We start from the raw sequence: 21557 nt of genomic DNA, 5'->3' as shown, positions 1-21557 counted from the left end.
TGCCGCGCGAAGCTTTTCACCCATGTGCAGTGAATGGGACTGTTCAGATTGCACGTTCCCGCACGAGGCTGAGTCAGGCATAAAACCGACGAATCTCTTGGTTACATAGTGTGAAGGAACAATTTTTCTCCGCGAGGCGAAGTCCTTTTTCGACTCAATTGAAATTCATTTACCTCTGCCCATTTTGGCTTGCGGTTTCTAATCCAACCACGAAGCGATTTTCTAAAATTGGAATGGAGCATAGCATAGGTTTCAAAGAATGTGGAAATGTGGGACAGATGAAGGCATGAACGGATTAAAGTTGTTGGAAAGATGATGGAATTCTAAAACTTTAGACAAAAATTGCTATTTAATTAAAAAATTATAAGGAATACCTTGGAAAATCATATGTTTGTCAGGCTTTTAAAAATAATTTTATTTAATCAATACAATGAGTTTAAATCGTGGAAGTAAATGGACATACCGTAATAAACCTCTTTACTGTTTCATTTTCGAGACCAATGTGAGAAAAATAGTGCATTATCAGGCTAAAATGAAGTAATATATTCCGTTATCTGGACTTAAGGATTTTCACTGTGCTTTTAAAGTTTGCGATTAACCTCGCGAACTCACCCTTTACTAATAAGGCTGACAATTTCTCCTGAGTTATGTCATGCGTTTTTTACATGGTTTTCGTTTCACGGATATGTATTCACAATTTGAATAAATTTATGTCTCAATTTTTCAATCTTTATTCTTAAATTCCATGCCTTTTTACGGATTTCCCTAGAATAGTGTCTCTTAGGGCTGAACGAGGCGATGAAAACCTTGGCATCAAATAATACTAAAGGAAAAAACCGAACCCATTAAAATGATATTTAGTTCAATTCGTGTTCCTTTTTAAATGTTTTACCTCGAAAAAGGCATGAGTAATTTTATAGCGTTGGATTTCTCTCCCGCCTTGATTCAAGGGAATGACTTGAATTCGGTTGATGTACTCTTTAAATGGCCCGAATTCCGTGATTTCCTGCAAAACGTCGCATTTGGGTCACGCTCGCGATTTTTTCCCTTTTTTGCTCGTCGATGCGAGGATTGAGGGAACCATTCGGAAAGCGTTTTGCAGAGTGTGGGTGAGAATCGCTTTTACACCTTTCGATCGACGCCCGTGCAACCTTGAGGTCGTACAAAGGCAAATAACGCGCAAAACAGCTTAACAGATTTGGTTAAGCCGTGAATCAACGAAAAAAATAGTCACCGTGTACTGGAGAGCTTCAGAATGTGCGCTCATGTTCACTCGGCTCCATCACCCAGCAATGCTCATCATAGCAAGGAAACGGAAGCAGAGAAGTCGAACTGGAACTTGGGTACCAGTAAATTATTATTAAAATATTATTTTGAGAAATAGAAAAGAAATTGTTTCATTTTTGACATTTATTTTACTTTTCTGAGTACTTTGAAACAAAATTACAAAATTGTTGCTTTGTTTTTAAAAAGCATTAGCAACTAATAGCGGGTTTTATGTCTAGTTAACCCTAACCACAAGATGATACAGCCTTCCACTTCACATGGCGGTGGCTGAAAATTGTGGCTATCTTATTTTATACGGAAGCTAACTATAAGTTTCAACTAATCTCTGGGTAAATATAAACTCTGAATCATATTATGGTTAACATTAAAGAGAGATTATAAAAATGGGTCAATATATTGGAAAAATTGAACGGGTGAGTCACTGCAATGCATAAAATATATATATTTACATTTTAGTGCTTCTGTGTAATAATTTCTCATCGAATCCTCTTGGATATAACCCGTACTTATATTTGCTGTTTCCGGAGTTATCACTGCATTTTTGTTTGTCTTGTGCACCGATAAGTAATAAAACGCCTCGAAAGTTTAAACATAAAGTCTTGGGAAGAATAGAAAACCCCGCAAAAGACAGTCATAAGGTGAAGCAGGGCGGAAAGAGTATTATTTTTCCTATGATGACAGGTAAAATGGATAACTCGGTTGAACCGATGCAGAAGGTGAGAATGGAATGAAGTGAAGTGGTTAAGAGGGTGGCGGGATTATCTGACGGGATTGAGAACCATCAGAATGCGTTCGAGCGGGCGGAAGATGAAGCGCTGCCGACGGTGACTGTGCGGAAGGCGCAGTGGTGCTGGGGATGGAGGGCGTGAGGGGAGCGAGAAGCAGTCCTTTTCCATCTTCTTGGAAGGAAAGGGGAGCAGAAACTCAGCCTTGAGTGACGTGATCCAGGTTCTCGACGCCAGGGGATGTCCTTGAGTCGTTATTGAGGGAGGGAAGTGCGATAAGGGGAATGCCTTTGGGGAACGGAGGCGGAGGGAACCGCCAAATAAGTTTAGAGGCAACAGCGGAAGCGAGGCGGTGCGTCGTCTTCGCACGCAAAATTTACTCCCGCCTCCCCCCCCCTCTCTCTCCCGAGCGATGGATGAGTTTTCCCCTGTTTCGCATCCTTTCTTCCTTCATTTTTCGAACCCTTTTCCTTCCTCCTCATCGCCTCTTACTCCGCGTCCCCTTCCCCGCACCGCACTTCCTTCACCCAATTCTTCACCTGCTCTCTCTCTCTACCCCTTTGGCGCCCTTCACGTAGCTGATACCTACACTCTGTTCCTCCACCCTGCCAAGCCATTTCCTCCCTCCTTATCCCATTCCCCCACACATTTCTACTGCCATAGTACCCCTCTCTCACCTTTCTCCCATATAAACGCTCCCATACGTCACGCAGTCGTCAGCAGGGAGGGAAGTTTTTAGAACAGCCGACTAGGGAAAAAAGAGAAGTTGGTGGAAGGATATAAAGGGTTGAAAAACTCTAATCCTGGCGTTATGATAAAGCTTTTGGGACCGGGAGGTAGGAGGAAAAAAAAGAAAACGACCGCCCACATAGCAGAGAAAAATGGAGATGGAAAGAATACCGGGGGAGAAAATGAAAGACAAAAGTTTCGAAGAGATAAAAGTGGGTGATAAGGCGGGGAGCGGTGGAGAGGTGAGGGGAGGGTTCCCTTTCCATGGTGCTGGTGAAGTTGGAGGTCGCATTTCAGTAGGAGGGATTGGGAGAGCGAAGGAATAGATAACTAGGAATTAGGTATCTGCATGTGCACGTGCAGGTGGGAAAAGAAAAGTAGATACCTACGCCTCATTGCTCAGCGTCTGGCACCCGAGGAGTATTTACATCTACGTTCTTTCTAAATTTTTTTGCTGAAATATTTGCTACTCCGATCCATCAGTTGAGTATTTTCCACATTTTTATTAATTAGTGAACAACTATGGAGCTGCTTTTTATATTATCCATAGATATGCCTATCGAAATGAATTGTCAATTACTGGAATGAAATTTCTGATTAGAGCGGGAACATATTTTTTTACAGGCATTGAAGATTTCCTTAGGATGAAATTTTCTCCAAAAATCTTTGGGCACTCATTTGGATCGAGTGTATTACTTGAAATTTTCATGTTTAAGGTTATATTCAACTTAGAATTTGGATAGAGGAAATAATTGAATTAACGTGGTGTTTACGATGGTTATTTTAAAATTATTGTGCAGATTTGAATAATTTATTGGCAATAATTCCAATTTTTATCATTTAATCATCATATAAATCATCATCCCTAGAGACGCAAGTATTGTCCATCATTCACGACGCATGACCAGCACGAATTGAATCGGAAATCGATAAATTCCTCGAGTTTGCGGTGTAGTAATCTGAGTATATTTGCATTTTTAATCTAGTTTTTCAAGGAGTGAGGTGATCTAATACGAATATACCATGCGATTGGATTTGACAAACTCTGCCGGAATCGGTATTCGCAATCGTAAGTAAGGGGAAAATGTCATTTACGGGGAAATGGGGCTAGGAAGAGACAGGATGGAGTGAGGGATGTGCGGAGACAGACGGAGTGTGTTTTTCCGCTGTTACGTCCTTTTCCTTCGTGATATCTCATCCCATTTCTCCCCCCCACCACCACCACAACCCCGCGGCTCTCCTCCGTCGCGCGGTGTCTTCTTCATTTGTCTGCTCTCGCCTCGTCCCGATGACGGAGCCAAGTGGCTCCTTAGGACGTGACGCACGTGCTCCGAATTCCCTCATACCTCCCCTCCCTCACTCCCGCGGCTGCTTTTCACCTTAAAGCTACGTCCGAAACGACGACTTAACTTAATTTTGCGTAGCCGTTTTAGTACCTATACGTACTTATTTACGAGCATCTTTCGGTTCGAAAAATGTCACTTCATCTTTACCTGTCATATTTTACATTTTTTCGTGACTTATAACTTAAGAAACGTAAGTTTCAAACTCATCTTTGTTAAATCAATCAGGGGGATAGAAATCAAATCACAGCAATTCCACGTTATACAGTTTTTAATGCTCATCCCATAGAGTCGCCAGGGAGTAACAACGTCAGCTGTGATGCATTATTTTTTTACGTACACGTGTAGTTTCACTGTTATTATTTATATCTCCATGTTTCACTTGCACAATTCATTAAATTAAACTTACGCCCTTATCTAGAAATGAAATGGATATTGAGAGAAGGCCCTTTTTAAAATTTTTCTTTGCCTAAAATATGAACGTTTAACACCAAAGAAAATAATGAGGTAATATTTCAAGTTTGAGAGACAAAGGAAATGTTGGCGATAGGGGATTTACAAGTTACGCCAAGTTAATTTTGTTTTGAACGCAACTTGACTCGAGCTTTGGCCGCTAGGAGGGAAGACAGCGTGTGTGGTGGGGATAAAATCGATTTGTTCCTCGTCTGGGCGGTCATACTCGCTTGGATACTTATCAGATGGTCGGCTCTCTTCCTCTTTCCCTTGGATCTAAGGTCTAAGGGTGGGGAGGAGGGCGAGTCTGTAACCGAGGAAGTCCATAGCTATTTCTTGGAGAAGGCCAGAAGCCGCGTCTCTCCTTCTTTGCGATCCCAGTTTTGCGGTTTCCGGCCCACGCTTGGATTCGAGAGCAGTCGATGTTTTTTATAGGCGGCGGGATATGAATTGGAGGCACGTGGGGTGGACTCGGATGAATTCTTTACGCTGCCGCGAGATCGGGAGGATGAGAGGGGTGGGGGATAGGGGTGTGTGAGGCGGAGGATGCTATTTCGTCGCGTGGAATGCCGCGATCCACCCCGAGTCTTCTTGCGCGGAGATATTCAAGTTGGGTACCTACCGTCTTTTAATAAGGTCCTGCGTATAAACAGACATGCTTCACGCTTGACTTCATCTGACTGTGTATTTTGGGGTGCGTTATTTGTTTTGCGGTAACTTCATCTTCATGGCTCTATCCGTGCACATCGAAATGTCCTTTTTTACGTCTTCTCTCTCAAAGTGCTTTCGAGGATGTTGATGGATGGTATTGGTCAAATTTATCCGTACACTTTTTCAGTTATTGTATTTCACGCGAATCCATCGCGGGAAACGCTTGAGCGTATTATATTAATTAATGGAGGCGATACTTTTCAATACGTTAAATATGGTAAATGAAACTACTTTGTACGTTTTACACATATTTATAATCATCCCGATCGATCACAGTGACAGTTTCATTTTCAATGGCGTGGGGAGCCAACTCTTAACTTGACTCCCCTTGCTTGGTTGTCTCACGTTTAACATAAATCACTGAAATCGATCGAGCTGACTTTAAAACTATTAGAAGGTACGAATTTGTTTCTATTGCCATGTTTAACTTGGGCTTATTTTATTCTTCTGGTGTATCAATTTCTGCAATAATTATTTTTTAGCAGCTTATGACGTTAATAATTATATTCGTTTTCTTTGCAACCCTAAATAGTCTAAGTAATTTCTTTTCCAGAGTTGCAGAGTGTAGTTCCTCATTTCCACCACATGCCGTCTGATTCCATATTTTCTTTCCTTGGCGTCCCGAATCTCTCCGATCAGTGAGCAAAATACAATTTAAAATTAATTTACAAATTTCTCAATTTGAATATTGATTCTCCTGAATTTCCTTCCTTCGTTAATTTTCGAGACCCTTGCCGATTCACTTGTTCAAATTCTTTTCTCCACTTGCCTATCCCCAGACTTTCTCTTATCAAACGTTCCCTGTAACACCGCCTCTCCTCATTCCTTAATACTTTACCAGATAATGTCGATCCTTTCCTGATCTCATTTGACTTTTTTATCAACCTTAACTTGTCCCATATACCTGTAAAAAATCTAAGCTAATCCTTCCCCATTAACATTTTCGAGGAATTGTTTTAATTTGTATTTTGTAATCTTGTTTCTTTCGTCATTTTCTTGTTTATATGTTACACGTCCCACTTATATCCATTTTATCATGTCAATGTTTCTCCGTAAATCGGTAGAAATGCTTTATGTGATCAACTAATAAAATAAATAAATATTTCCATTTTATCGCGAAGCTTCACTTGCGTACGATCCAAATTTTTTCCGATTATGAATTCATTATTTCCTTGCAAAAAAATCAAAATTAAGAGAGATAGCTGTCAGCCGTGGTCGTGGGAGTGACTAAGTTTTTTGATTTCGTAAATATAAAAGTTAGCATTGCATAAATAAAAATATCTTCCGACGCTATTTTTTAAATTAATGGCAAAATTAATTTAAAACTTTTTTGAAGGGATAGAATACTTCCTTAGAGTCAATCTTTGCATTCGTATTTCTTTCTGAAATTTCTGCTATTATTCTGTAAAGAATGGAGACGAACCTCCTTTCAAATTATGCAAATAGTAATTGCTCTCATTTGCCTGTTTTTTTTCGCCATCTTACTCTTTGATGAACAATTTTATGAGCGTAAAAATGCTTTTCATGCACTGAAACGTTTCAAGGAAACCTTGTTCTCTAAATTAATTCCCGTTGTATTAGATATATTTTTAAGATGAGCTTGGGCACAATGGAATTATATTCCCTTTGTTTAGAGAACGAGAAGAGACTCGTTCTCAGTACAATTTCATCTCTTTTGCCGGGTCACAAAGAAAGTAAGCAAATCTGTGTGAGGAAATTCGACTGAGAGCGACCTGTGAAGCCTGTGACAGCCGGGAAACGGAAAAACTAATTGTGCGGCCTCCCCTAACCCCTTGTAGCAAGATATCAAAATCCTCGGCGGAATGAAATTCGATGGCCAGTCCCTACAAAAGAAGAAAATAACCTTTGATCAAACAGAATCCTTCCTGGGAAGTGCTCATCGGCCGAATATTCGGGATGATTTAGAGCAAAAATAACGCGGGGAAGGAAGAGGATAAGGATACCTACGGCGATGAATTGGACTTTAACTAAATATAAAGAAAGATAATCAAGGGGGAAACTCGAGTCATTCTTTTCCCTTTATTTAAGAGAGACGGATCAATTATCCCACCGCTCCGGTCTATAAATTTTCTTCGTCCGTCCTTTTTTTTCTCCTCTGCGGTTCACGGCCTCCTCGCGTCTTTTTGAACGAGTTATCGTTCGCTGCGCCCGTGTGTTCGTGCCGAGAGCGAAGGAAAGATATCCCTCTCCTGGGGAACAGTCCCTCTCTGCGCTGCCCTCGATGAAGTTATCTCATTTCTAATTGGAGATCTTGACCATCGGCACATGTGTTTTTCCTCTTGTGCTTCACGCACCGGCTCTTACGGCCTCTCCCGCCGGAGCAGTTACGGGCGTCCCCCACGATGAAGAAATGGAGCGAGGGGAGGACAGAGGGTGATCGCGGGAGGCGTTTCCAAGAGAGTAACGGAGGTTCCTTCGGGTGCGCAGTACATACTCAGGGGTCGGGTGGAGATGGGACTGACCGGAGTTAGGGAAGGGAACGAGGAAATAATGGGCAGGGTGAGGGAGGTTTTTACCGAATTGCTCGTACGTGAGGTCCGCGTTTTGCGGTCGTTGGAGTGGAAAGGCCGCCGTGCGATGCTTCGATGTTTTCTCGTCCGGACGATGTTTTTCCATAGACTGAGTTGATTAGGATTCTATCGAAATATGTATATTACTAACTTATTCATATAATTTGACAACAACCACAGTGACAGATAGAACTGCACCTAATGCCAGATCTCATCCCAGTTGCCTTCGTGCTACCTATTCAACGTTCATATTTACTAACACACTAAGAGGAGATAACCTATTGATTAGGGTTAGATGCATTAATATCTTGTAGAGTCTTGGTATTGGCAATTAGGAAAATGTTTCTGTAAAGCTCCGATGTAGCAATATCATAATAATACTTGTTTGATGACGATTATCACGCTTATCACATTCCTTAAGCTATGAATAGGGCAAGCTATGAAGGATGTATTAGGGAAATAAATTCTGAAATATGAATAGGTTTGTTGAAATGAGAGCGTGGGAATGATATGCGCCAATTGAATCTTCGGATTGTTGACTCATAACGATGATGGTGGATTATATGTCCTCCTAAAAAATTGTTCTGTGTCGCTCATTGAGTGAAAAAATCGAGTTGACGGAAACAGGACTGTAGAGTAATAAGTTTCAGCGATGGGTGCACAGGTGAGGTCTTTTGACCGCAATAGTGTGCGTGAAATAGTGAGGACATGAAGCTGAAAGAGTTGTTGCAGTCGTGGAATCGAAGAGGAAGGTTAAAAGAGAGAATGCTCCTCGAAGCCGCTGGACCCGGTCGGGCGTCAGAAGTTTTACGACCACGCCGTCATGAGCTCACGTTTTGTGTTCCCGTGCGTTTCTGCGGCTCTTCATCCCATTCCCACGAGGCGGGGTGCGGGGCGGGTTCGGCAAGGAGCGGCATTCATCCTCCTTCGGCCAACCCACTCCGCGCCGCACTCCCAACAAACCTCCTCCCAACCAACCCTTTCACCCTCTTCCTCCTCATATTGAGGTGGCTTCGAGAAAGGGTGTGTTTTGGGTCGCAGCGAAAGGAAGGGGGCGGAGCCCTTTCTCAAAGAGGGAAGATATTGTTAGGGGGTGGGGTTGAGAGTTGTTTGGAGGTGGGAGAAGAGGTTGAGAGGGATGGGAGAGAAGGGAAAGAGAGAGAAAGATATATATATTAGGCCGACTCTCGGGTTTTATTGCTGCCGTTATTCGCTCCTATTTCATTTTTAATTTCCTTGAGCGATACGAGATGTCGGCACCCATTACACTTTGCGGGCGGGAGAAGAGCTAGGGGTTGCGTTGAAGGGTTTTAAGGCAGAGAGAGACCTTTAAGGAGGTGGTGTGGGAAAGAGTGGTTTTTACGGTGAAGCATTATTACACCAGTGCAACTGGATTGGTATTGTTTAAGGGCTGGACCGTGTTATGGTTTTCTGCGTTTTCAAGGGAGCTAAAGGGAATGGGATGCTGCTCCATCCGTGAGGAACAGGAAAAAGCAAGGGAGAGAAATAGGAAGATTCCAGAAAGTTTGATCACGTTAATAAACTGCGTTTCTTTTTATCCCCGCCTTGGCTTTGGCTGTTGTGCCCTTTATGCTCCCCGAGAAGAATTGAGGGTTTCATTTATTTCACTTGTTCTCTTTCTCGCCGTTGTTTTACTTTTATGCTCCGGCGCAGCGTTCGCCTGTGTCTGCGACGTGATAATTGAGGGATACTACCTTGTGTCTCGCGATAAGTTGGGATCATTTTTCTTCTTCTTGTTCCTCTGGTATTAAAAATAGGATGCTAGGCGGAATGCCGTGGAGGTTTGATGAATGCGCTTGCTTTCCGGGATGAAAGTCTTGGCCCTTAAGTTTCGAAATGCCAGCCTTTGTTTGCATGAAAGCTACGATTGTAGCCCGACCAGACTATTTAAACTCACAGGGCTCTAAAAAAATATAAATATGCTGTTATTGAGTCTTTCAACGAGTGTATAAATGGCTTGTTATTCTCGATAATGAAGAGATACATCACGCAAAGTTTTACAGATGGGACCAGGTTTACAAACCTAGCGGTGGATATGTGTTCGTAAGCTGATCATTATGTATTTATACCGCGCACTCTATACTTAACTGTTTGCCCACTCATCACTTACAGAAACCTGTAATTATCAGCCGGCTCCTTCGTAAGATGGATCTCAGGTTGAAATTGGCTACCACAGTATGAGGAGTCTGTTTTAGTTGGTATGGACTAGACATTTTCAAATTGGCTTAGTAGTAAAGAATTTAGTGATGTTATTGCATCGAGTTATTCCTTTTGGACCAATGCCGTTCAAAATACTCCTGAATTGACCTATTCAGTATGTAATATTGCCTCATTTTAGTGTGAACGTTATGTTTCACAAAGTGAAGGACTTGGTGAGGCCACGTTTTTCAATTTGAATAATTTTCGTAGCGTGCGCTATGTCGGGAAATGACTATGGGGACCTTGATCTATAATTCGTTGATGCATATGTACTTATTTTTACGATTCTGTTGTTGATTACACTTTATCTATTTTAAGAAAAATTTCTTCTTCAATATAAATTGACGTTATCTTGTACTCATTCCGGGATTATTTACTTATATTTTATTGTTTTTTCGCAATTAAAATTTTTCTACATTGGTTGCGATGTATTACTGCAAATAGCGGTTGTATGTTATTCAAAAAGTCATAGAGCCACGAAATGATTAATTTTTGTTTTATTTAATGCGAGATAAAATTTTAAAATCTAATAGAAGATCTAATTTAAACATTTTCAATCATCACTCATGAAGCTCCGAAGTGATCAATATTTGAGAGTGGAAGAAAAACATTTTTCTTCTCCTATTCACCATTCTTGCCTCGCATTAACGAGCAGTTAAGTTAGCAACTGCTCCTGTCACCACCAATCTGGACTCCACATCTTACTTTGGTACGCGCTTTTAATGACATTTTCAAATGTAATTAACTTCAGGGGTTGTACCGACATAAAAATTATGGGAATGCTGTAACCGTTATCCCTCAAATAACACTTAACTGCTTATAGCAAGAGGTACTTCTCCACTTCTTGTCACTTGCCACATTCTTGAGAGATTCATGAAACAACGTCACAAATGTCAAGACAGAAAAGCTATTGCAGGTAGTAGTAAATCATTAACCATTTCAACCAAAATGGACTTCACCTTAAGCTATCTCTAAAGTTCCTCGCGTGCCAGAAATTGAGCCACTGACCATTGCCTTTATGGAGTCTTGAATTGCATAATATATGTACTTAAGAACTTCATGAAAATGTTGTTAGCTTAGTTTTGTTAGCCTCTTTCGGCCTTGTTACCATCTTAAGTAGAAGTACTTACATATCGGTAATGACTTTATTTGAACCTTGTGCAATTTGTCTGAATCCATAACAATGAAAGGTATTGCGTGCAATTAAGCTGCATTTTGAAAACACATATTGAAAAAAAAATTATTTTAATTCTATGCAATTTGTCTGTTACCATTAATATGAAAGGCATTGAATACAGATGTATTTTGGAAAACAAACATCCTAGAATTTTGTTTGAAGAACTATAAAACCTCTTATGAACATTTAATGAATATCAATGCTTACTTCGTGAAACAGTGAAAATACGATGAAGCAGTCCGTTCACAAGATATTAGTACTTCGGAATTCCAAGTTGACTACAAACTGGTGCTGTCCTCGTTTTCGCTGGGAAAAGTAACAGAGCAACAGCACTGTGTGCCCATTGGGCGCGGAAGAAAACGAAGATGGTGCGGTGATAGAGCTCGGTAATGGGTCATTTTCTCTGGTGTTAACGACTGCCGTATTCGCGCGTGACACTTCTTTTGCACCCCTTCTGGCCTCGGCACGTGACGCAAGTGGTTGAGGAGCGGTCCCTCATGTCTCCCGGATGTGCACCCGCACGCGCCGGCTCTTTTTCGCGCGTTACATTATCGATGAGATGCGAAAAAGGCAGTTGAAGGGATCTCTCTCTCTCTCATTCGGAATGGGGAAATTGCTGCGAGAAACGGAATAGAAATGGGATCGGGGCGTCTGGGGGCGAGGATGTGTGCGTGATGGAGAGAGCGAGATATGATTGGAGGGAAGGAATCCGAAAGGAATAAAATAAAAATTTGGCGGCTCCGCTCGCGTAATGGAATGGCTGAAAGGAAGAGGAGGAGGAGGGGTGTGTGGAGTCGGGACGAGGGCTTGGAAGTGGTTGGGTCGGGAATCTCAGGGCGGAAGGCGGGAAACTGGAGGGACCCCAGCGGGAGCAGGGAGTGAAGGAAGCGAGGGAGGAAGGGTTTTGTGAGGGTTTGCGCAGGTTTAGGAGCGGGTGCAGACGTTAGTTTGGGGCGATTTGGGACGTTCACTAAGTCCTCCCATTCCCAAAATTCGCCAACTCATTTTTAACTGTGTGGTATTCCATTATAAGGCTTCTCGGTTGGATAACTTTTAGTTATACCACTTCTAAAAAAGAAGTACTCCCCTCTCTCCGGTAAGTTCCTCTAAATTGAAAACATTCATCAATGTTCATTATGGCAGTAGTATTGAATAATAATAATAATATCACACATCAAGAAAAATATATTATTATAACACAAAGGAACAGAACATAGATACATTTTGAGGGTATGTCTTTGAGACAAAGAGTATACATTTTAAAATATTTTAATATATTACTGTTTAAGCACCAAAATAGCACCCTGTTTTCCTCCACAGTAATAACTTGGACTTGGCTTCGTGAAGTATATTTACGTCCATTTTAAATAAGATGAAGCTCAATTATTGCTACACATTAATAATATAATTAATGACCTAAGGACCAGGATTTCGCTGCTTCTCCGCCATTTTCAGGTGATTGAACTCAAAGCATGTGTTCATCAGTAATATTTGTGTTCTTTGCTCCCTCTTCAGTTTTACGTAATTGGTGGTTCAATATATGTATAGCATCAGAAACCTACCGAACGATTTGGGGATGGGATACTACCCCTTTCAACATCCCCTTCCCCGCGCCTGAAAAGAGGAGGGGGTGCTGCGAGACCGGAGTAGGCAGTGAGATGAATGGAGGGGGGAAAAGGGAATGAAGTTTTGGCCCACGGTTGTGAGGGGGAGAGGGAGGAAGGGAATGGGTTAGGAAATGGGCACGCCGGAAGAGAAGACAAAGAAACCGTTGGTGGTTTTAATTTCCGTATGGAGATGAGCCTGAATGCCTATTCTCGATATAAGTGGGCATGAAAGGGAGAGGGGGGAGTGGGTTACGGAAAGGGGGTGAAATTGAGTGCCGTGGGTGGTTCCCTTCGCTGACGTAGTACGGTTTGAGGAAAAGGACGGTTAAAGAGTGAGGCGTTGTAATGCAGTGCATCCTCTGGGAGCTTTGTTCAATTCTTCCTGCTCCTTGAGTTGAGGGCCCCGCGCGAGCGTCGCCGTCGAGGAGAAAAATGAGATGTTGGGCCGTTGTTGGCGATGTATCTTGCAGCCATCAACCGAGAGGATTTTTTCTATTTCGCCGCAATACACATGTTCCATTTGTAGATGCAAATTTCTATCGTGAGTATTCCCAGAGCTTAATATACCGGGAGAGAAATTGAATATCACGGGCCTTTTAATGGATGCTTGAATTTCACCATTCTTTTGGAAAAGAATGAACGTCGTCGTTAAGTGAATGGTGGATTAAAAATCTAGCCGATATCGTCTTTTTCCATGCGTGTTAATTATAGCTGGAATCGGACTGGTATTGTTTTGAACTGTGTTTTGTACTACCACGAATAAATATGATATTTTATTTTGTTAGAACTGCAAGTAAAAATAGGCTCTCATGAGAAATTGAACAACCACGTTTTCTATTGCATAACATATCGTATTGAAATAAAATAAAAATCATACTTTTCAATGGTTATAGTGGTCTTTATATTGAAAACTCTCTTTTATAAGCTTATCAGAGTTTCATGCCACTTATTTGAGTTATGTCTCTTTAATTGATGGCGCACAAATTTAGCTTAGAGATACTTACTTTAGATGTTTCTTAACGTGAACTTTGACTGTTTACATCTCATGTGTGTGCACTAGAAGTCTTTCGCAAATTTATTCGCCTCTAACTTCATTTACTGTTTTCTAGAATTTTACTGTCCTAATTTGGGATCTAATCAAGGAACGAATGAAGAAAAATATATACTGTACCTTCATAATATAGTGCTTCTATGAATGCTATAAGTTTATCTGTAAGCAATACGTCATAATTTTTTCCAAAAATTGAATTTTACTCATTTATTTTATGCTATTTTTATGGATAATATCAATTTTATTATATTCGTAAGGGAAAAAATGTCTTCAGCATAAAGGTGAGATCCTCGGCTTAGGTGTTGGAGATAATAATATTTTTACTGTGCTATTTTTACTGGAATGTGAAAGAAGTGTTTTTTTTATTTTAAAAGATATTACTGAGCGATAACCTAATTATATTTATATATAACTTCATTTAAAATAAAGTACTTTTCTACATTTCTTTAGCCACTTTCTCTCTCTCGCTCCATCCTGTTAATGCAGCAAATTTGGGCAAAATAGTGCGGTGGAAATACGATACGATTTGCGTACACTTAATGTCATTCGTCCCTTTACTGGTAACGTGCACTCTTTTTTGAATCATGAACTTCAAACAATGACCCAGCTCCCTCGATGGAATGCGATACTTCCGTTACGTATTACTTGGGATTGCCGTGGGGCCCGCAACAGGGTTATATGAAGCACCTTTACCGGCTGAATAGCGGACGAATACGGAAGGGGAAACCCTCTCGTTGAATTTTTGTGGCATTAGGAACTCTTAAAGCAGCATTTGTTCTAAGGAAAAATGGCGGATGAATGAATTTGGGCGAAACAGGTAGATTTCCTTTCCTCCCCCGCTCTCATAATTTCCATCGGTCCCCACTATTCCTTTGTCTTTTAACTTCCTCATCCTCCCCCCCTCTCCGACTCTAACCCCACCTTCGGCGAGGAAACACTCCAACCTCGACCTTAGCCTCGAGGTTTTTATTTTTCAATTTCCTATTATCCTCGAAACACTCTCACTTCTCATTCGGTACATCATCTCTCCTCTGTGTTTCGCCCCATCTCCTTTTAATTTCCCCCTTTTCAATTATTCTTCTCTCTCTCACCCCCTCACTGTGTTTTCCGACTACATTTCTCCCTGCGCCTCCAACTCTCTCTCCTCGTCTGAGCCATGAACCTCGCCTTCTCATTTTTTCCCCCGTCCCGGCTTTTATTTTGTTCAACCCCTATTTTCTCTTTCTGCTCCCATCCCGCAGCACTTAATCGTCTATTCCATGGAGGATAAGAGGACATATTGAGAAAAAAGTGCAGGAGTTTTCTGATTGCGGTCGAGTCGTTTGGCATTTTTATTCTAGATCTCAAAGTGTATAGAGTTTAATAGCAATGATCAATGAGGTAGTTATATCTCTGCATGTCATTCTTAAAATCTCCTGTAAAAGAGAAAAATTTGCTAACTGGGAGTAAATATGATATCCATGCTATAGAAGGCGTTTCGTGTCCCAATTTCTATTTGCAATACCATGATAATATATTTTCAGAATAATTTTATGAAAATATTTCATAGAAATGGCATTAGTCGGTGCTTATGTTGAAAATACATTGAATCCTCAGTTTCATAAAATAATTTCCATGAGAGAGCTTGATTTGTCAGGCATAAATTATATGAACTCGATTGTTTCATGATCGAATTACATCTAAAGAATTCATTTACTGCCATATTTTTTATCAAATCCAATTTTGTTTGTGCACAATATACTATTATTTGGTTATACATTATCCATCGCTTTCGATAGGTAAAAATAAGCTATTGAGGAATTCAAGAGATTTATGAGGAACTTGTTCATACGGCTGAATGTCGTGGTTCATAGGTCGTAGAGATTTATTATATTATCCGAACTGATTTTATGTTACTCCTATCTTCTCTCCATCATAATTTGCTCACGGCATTTTCTCATAAAACAGTTGAAATGGATTCGCAACACTGCCGTCGATTTAGACAAGGCATATAGGGACAAAAATTTTTTTCTCTTTTCTTTTTTCGTCGTCGTCTTTTTTCGGTCGTACGTGGTACGAATCACTGCTCCATCCTCTATCTCACTTTGAATTCTCCATTAAATTTTATATAAAACAATCGAAATTATGTTAATCCTTAAAATATTACCAACCAACCATAGACCAGGTTACATCCTAAATTTTGTTCTAACACAATATTCTTTTACTAGGCAGAAATTCATTCGGGGAGACATACATCGAATAAAACAAAAAATGGAATTGTTGCATGCATTAGGACTGGTAGCAGATAGTATAATTTACAATATTTTAATCTCCATTCTTCTGGAGATTTTTAATGACACACTCTAAAAAAAATAAACTACTTCATCTTCCATTTATAATACCAAAAATTGTGAAAATTCATGCAGATACTTATCATAAATCCATTGTTAAGCGAACTTGTCTATAACAGCGTGACATTTCTCTGGCGTGACGAAATGCCTCGAATTGACGAATAAACGATGCAAACGCTCCAGGTGAGGTGACCGTGCCGAAATTTTCTGCATTTTCAGCCATTGTCTTTCTTTTCCTCACGGGGCACCTCCAACTCCGGCCATCGTGACCACGTTGATTCTACCGCAATTTATTCCCTTCGCAGGTTGAAATTCACTCGCCCTCACAAGTAAATGAAAGCATGCGAGGCGTGAACCCTCAGAGGCCAACCTACATTCCCTCTTTTGTCCCCGTCCTCTGTTTCCCTGCCTCTCTGTCCTCGCGGGAGAGGTTAAATGACGAGGCCCTTCCTCCTCCCTCGAATACCTAACACAACTGGGTCGGCTGGTGACATCGCCTCCACGGCCGACATCATCTCCGTGTGCCATTTTGTTTCCCGTTACCTGTGTGTTATTGTAGCCACACGCGTTTTGGCAGCCGTGTGACTTTTGTTCTGCACATTATATGAGTGGGGCCGCTCGCTCTTGCATCAAATATGTGTTTACTGCCAGCGTCTCTTATTTTTATCTGGAGTACGTTAATTCTTTTTTGTTTCCGAAACACGCCATCCTGTCACACATCGGCAAACGTACTTTCATGATGGGAAATGTATGTGTACGGTTCACAGGCGAGCGGCGTTGGCTGGTGCTCACATTAAGTTTGCTGGGATGATGCGGTTTGTGGCGCAGGCATGAAAAAATAATGAAATTATTATTATTATATGGTTGGGTTACTAGAATCCGTGGCGGTATCATGGAGATGCCTCTTCTATTTTTGTGTCCCGTTTTCATGCCATTTCCAATGAACCTCCCCAGTTGTGTGCTAGTAAACCTCTGAGCCTCTCTAGCTTTCATTACTAGGTTTAATAAGTTATGCCAATTTCGAATCTGCTCTTCACCCATTAAATCGTGATATCCTTTCCAGTGTAGCTTGCTGGTTTTATATTTTATCTGAATGAAACTGGCTCTATACTCTGCTTTTATGGCAGCTCCTTTATTAACTTCAGGGAAGTACCTAGTTTTCAGAATACAGACTAATTAAGTATTTATCATTCACACTGCTGGTTTTATTTTCCTCCGCGTACATACGTATATGACATACATACGTATATGACATCGTCAAAATTTTGTAAAAGTACCTGTCTCTTCAGTCTCTCTACCAACAATGCAGAATCCTATCGCCCAAGTGTGTGTGGGTGCGTAACAAAAAATAATAGATATTTTAAGATGCTACAAGTTTACGTTACATTTTAAGAATTGTTGAGTGTTAGGAATCATAAAATATGTAATTTAAAACAGAAATTCATTTAGAAAAATCTACTTAATGAAATTGTTTACGACTGAATTTAACCATTCAATTTCATCCAGCCCCCGCCAATCTTATTTATCTTATCCAAAATTTTCTTTTCATTCACTCTTAAAGATGTCTCCCTCTTTAAATGCTCCCATCTTATTTTGATTAATGCCTGTATATAGAACAGATAGCTACTCATTATCTCAGTTCTTCAGGCTCCTTGCTCCTTTTTATCACAGTAAGATTTGTATTTTTAACGCTGAATTAAAAAAATTTCGTATTCGAAACAAGATTTAGTTTTCTAAATTCAACGATACCGCCTTCCTCAAGTTTTATCTTTTATTGGACAATTTTAGCATGTATCTATTGAAAAATGATGATAAAATGCCATTGGAAAAGCGCATCATTGATTGGATAGTGATAGTTTTATTGGATTTTGCTAATATGGTGGATTTCGGCTGAATGTTAAAGTTAAAGAGCAAAAGTGACGTAATCTGAGGGTGAAGACAATATGATTTTCTTCATTTTTGGACTAGGGTTATTTTTATTCAGCGTTGATTAAAACTTTTTTCGCGAGGTTAATGAGTGCGTCTGTGCTGAGTCTGACCTACATTTTTCCTCTCTGCATGAGATTTGCGTAACCCCTCCTCTCGTCCTTTAACTGAGACGGTCGCGATGAAACGTTTTAATTGCAAGGTCATTTTCTTTTTGAGGTTCTTGCGCTCCCTGAATCTTCCTCTATTTTATCTCCAAGCTCTGTTTCTGAAATCATTTTGACTTCAACGGAAATTTTATTCATTTTCTTCTTCTTCTTACTTTTGAAGAATTTATTTGCTACCTTTTTTGCAGATAATGCCGACGATAAGACAATTGGTTTGGTCCTTTACGTAAATCTGAGTGAAAGGTGCACGTTTGGTATATATATGCAGATATTGAAATTTGTCTCTTTTATGCTGTACCCTCCCTTAACCCTTTTGCTCCATTCTTAGATTTCCCAATTAATAATAGCTAATATTAAAAAAAAGACTTTTCAAGGAAATGGTTTATATTTCAAAAACAAAAAATTGTTGTAATAAAAAAACAGACATCGATAACATCAGCAAAATTTATTTTTATGTAATACATCAAAATTAATGGTAACCTAGGTTGTGGCAATACCTTAGAAACAAAACATCAATAAATATGTTCAAAGTTTAGAGGTATGTCAAAATTTTTTGTATATTCCATTCTGCTCTTACAAATATGTTTATATATACATATTTCTTTAAATTATATTGTATTAAAAAAACCAATTGTTCCTTCTTTATGTATAAATATTGTGTATCGTCTTATTCTCTGTATTTTATATTGTTTCACACTTTTTCTAACATAGCCCTGAAGATGATTAAAGAAAATAAATCGAAACGTTGGCTGCTAACTTTTGTATAAATGACCTATACTCCAGGAAATACCATATTTTAAGTTTCATCGGTATGCTTCAACGTATTGTGCGGCTTGATATTGGCTCGTAGAACTAAAACATTAGCAGCCAGTCTATGTACTGGTAGAAATCTTAAAATTTCCGTCGTGTTTAGTTTTCTTTGGAATTTTGCAGTAAGACGGAATAATTCCTGCATAGTCACTTTATTTTCTAAAGTCAGTAAACTCCGTCCTGTAACTCACTAAAGATTTCTAAGCAGTTTAAACACCATTTGAAGTCGCCGTTGTGATAAAGTCATGTATTTTATTTTATCTTGACTGTAATCTTATGGAAAAAATTATTATATGCTTAACATTATTACAGGAAGTCATCTAAGAAGTATTTTTTGCTATGTACCCCAAAAAAATCTTTTACTCTCGCCCTGAAAATTTATATATCTTTCTTGGTGAGATTTTTTAAATGAAATTACGGATTTTTTTACGATAATCTGGAAAGGGAAGTCAGTAATATAACAGTCCAGCCCTGAAGATCACAAATTCCGACGATATTAGTTGTACTTTCTTGAATACTATATTTTTTATAGGTGGGTAATTTGATAGAAAGGGTGCAGAAAAGTATCGAAGTGAATAATTAAAATTATGTTATGAAGAGTCATATTTAAGAATTTTTGGCCAGTTAAAATTTTAGATTTTATAAGATAATGCATAAAAGGCTGATAGCCTATGTAATCAAATGAGAAAGTAATATGGCACACAAGAAGGAGAAAGGGACTAGGATGGATATTTTAGAACAAATATACGTTGCTTCGGCAGTTAAAACTAATGTACTCCCCACTGATGACCACATTTGTCAGTTCCCCCCTGCATGACCTAACACGAGTATGCCAAAACAAACCATAACAACGGTAAATAAGTTTTCCGTCTCGATGATACTGCAGTCCAGCGAATCATGTTGACTGTTATAAATTATTATCATTGAGTGGAATTTTGCAAAGCCTGTTTCGGTGATAAAAATATTGTATTTACTCGGTTAATGCTGGTCATTCTCCTAGCATAATATGTTTAAAACAGTGCCTATATTCTACTTTTATTGATTAATCGTACTGTTGGTAAGGGCAGTACGGGGATTGTTTCTGATGCATTTCTGTCGAAATGGCTCGATATTATTTCTCACGGGTTTTGAAGCGAGATACAGAAAAACGAGGAGATAGAGGAAAGTCGAGAGCATTGGATAACCGAGGAGCTATAGGCAAGACGTTATGGCTCTGAAGGCTGCTAGTGTGTTTACGATCTTGCAGCAAACGTTCCCAGCAATTAACCCCGAGGGAGGGACAGGGTTCAAGGGGGAGGAGGGTATAGTGGTACACGGAGAGTCGTTCATGGCGTGTGCTTTGTCGTGGGAACAGAGGGCGGTAGGAAGCAGGTATGTAGGAAATGCCCGTGCGGGATAATGGGGTGTGAGCCGTGGTGCAGGGGATGTGGGAAGTGCGGGGGTGTTAGGAGTACGGGGGAGCGGTTTGGTAAAATATATACATCCATGCCCTCGTGCATAAAACAATTTTAATGCGGCCTAGCAACCGCTCATATTTTTTCACCGAGCCAGCGTGGTTGCCATATAAATGGAGTGGTGGAGGGATAGGAGAGAAAAAATGGAAACATTTAGAAAGTATGTGTGTTTTGAGCATGTGGCCGAGAGGAACATGCAGCATTTATATTTGTGTTCCAGTGGGAAGGTAAACTCAGATGTATATATACGCGCGAGATTGTACGTTCGCCATTGTTAAAAAGGTCCGGATTAAAATAAAACTGTTCCCCTTTCGCGTTAAACTCAGTGAGATTCTGGGTCAAACATGTGAGAAAAAGGGTGGAGGACGAGGGTCGTGGTTTTCAACCAAGGGCGTACGTTATTGTGTGATGCTCGCGCAAAATTCCACCGCTACCATCATAAGGATATATCTACGTACGGAGCCCTAGTTCGCGGGTTTTGTGTTGGGTATTATATCGGGCAAGGGACCGCTAACGGGAAGGAGTGATAACCACCACGTTTCGAACTCAAGCAATCTGCTCGAGGAGTAGTGCTCCGATGGAAACTTTAACCGAATGTATTTTTCCACCTTCAAGTTTCTCTCGGGTATGCCGTAGTATCGACCGACTAGCTGTCGCGCACCTTACGTATAGAATGGCTTTGTGACATTAAAAAAATATTAGTACATATATCAATGTGAGTATACCTTGGTTTAAATTTTAATTCCTTCCTCGCTTAGAATTAGCCACAGTGAACATACCTAGCTACCCCATTAGCTACCCGTAATAAGTTAATGCAATAACCCTAGCGAGAGTCGCTAATTTATTCGCTTAATATAGTTAGTGATCGCTATCATTAACCATAATATATATCTGGTGTATTCTATCTGGAATCGTTATAGATTTATTTCGAAACGTAATCAAGGACTTCCCCGGTAATGGAGTAATAGCGTCTCGTATAATTCTGTTCTGGAATAAATCTCGAGCGATTCAAATGCAATCCCTCTGGAATTCACAC

The sequence above is a fragment of the Ischnura elegans genome, chromosome 1 (assembly GCF_921293095.1).
Source record: "Ischnura elegans chromosome 1, ioIscEleg1.1, whole genome shotgun sequence".
NCBI classification, from domain to species: Eukaryota; Metazoa; Arthropoda; class Insecta; order Odonata; family Coenagrionidae; genus Ischnura; species Ischnura elegans.
This window is presented reverse-complemented; position numbering follows the sequence as displayed.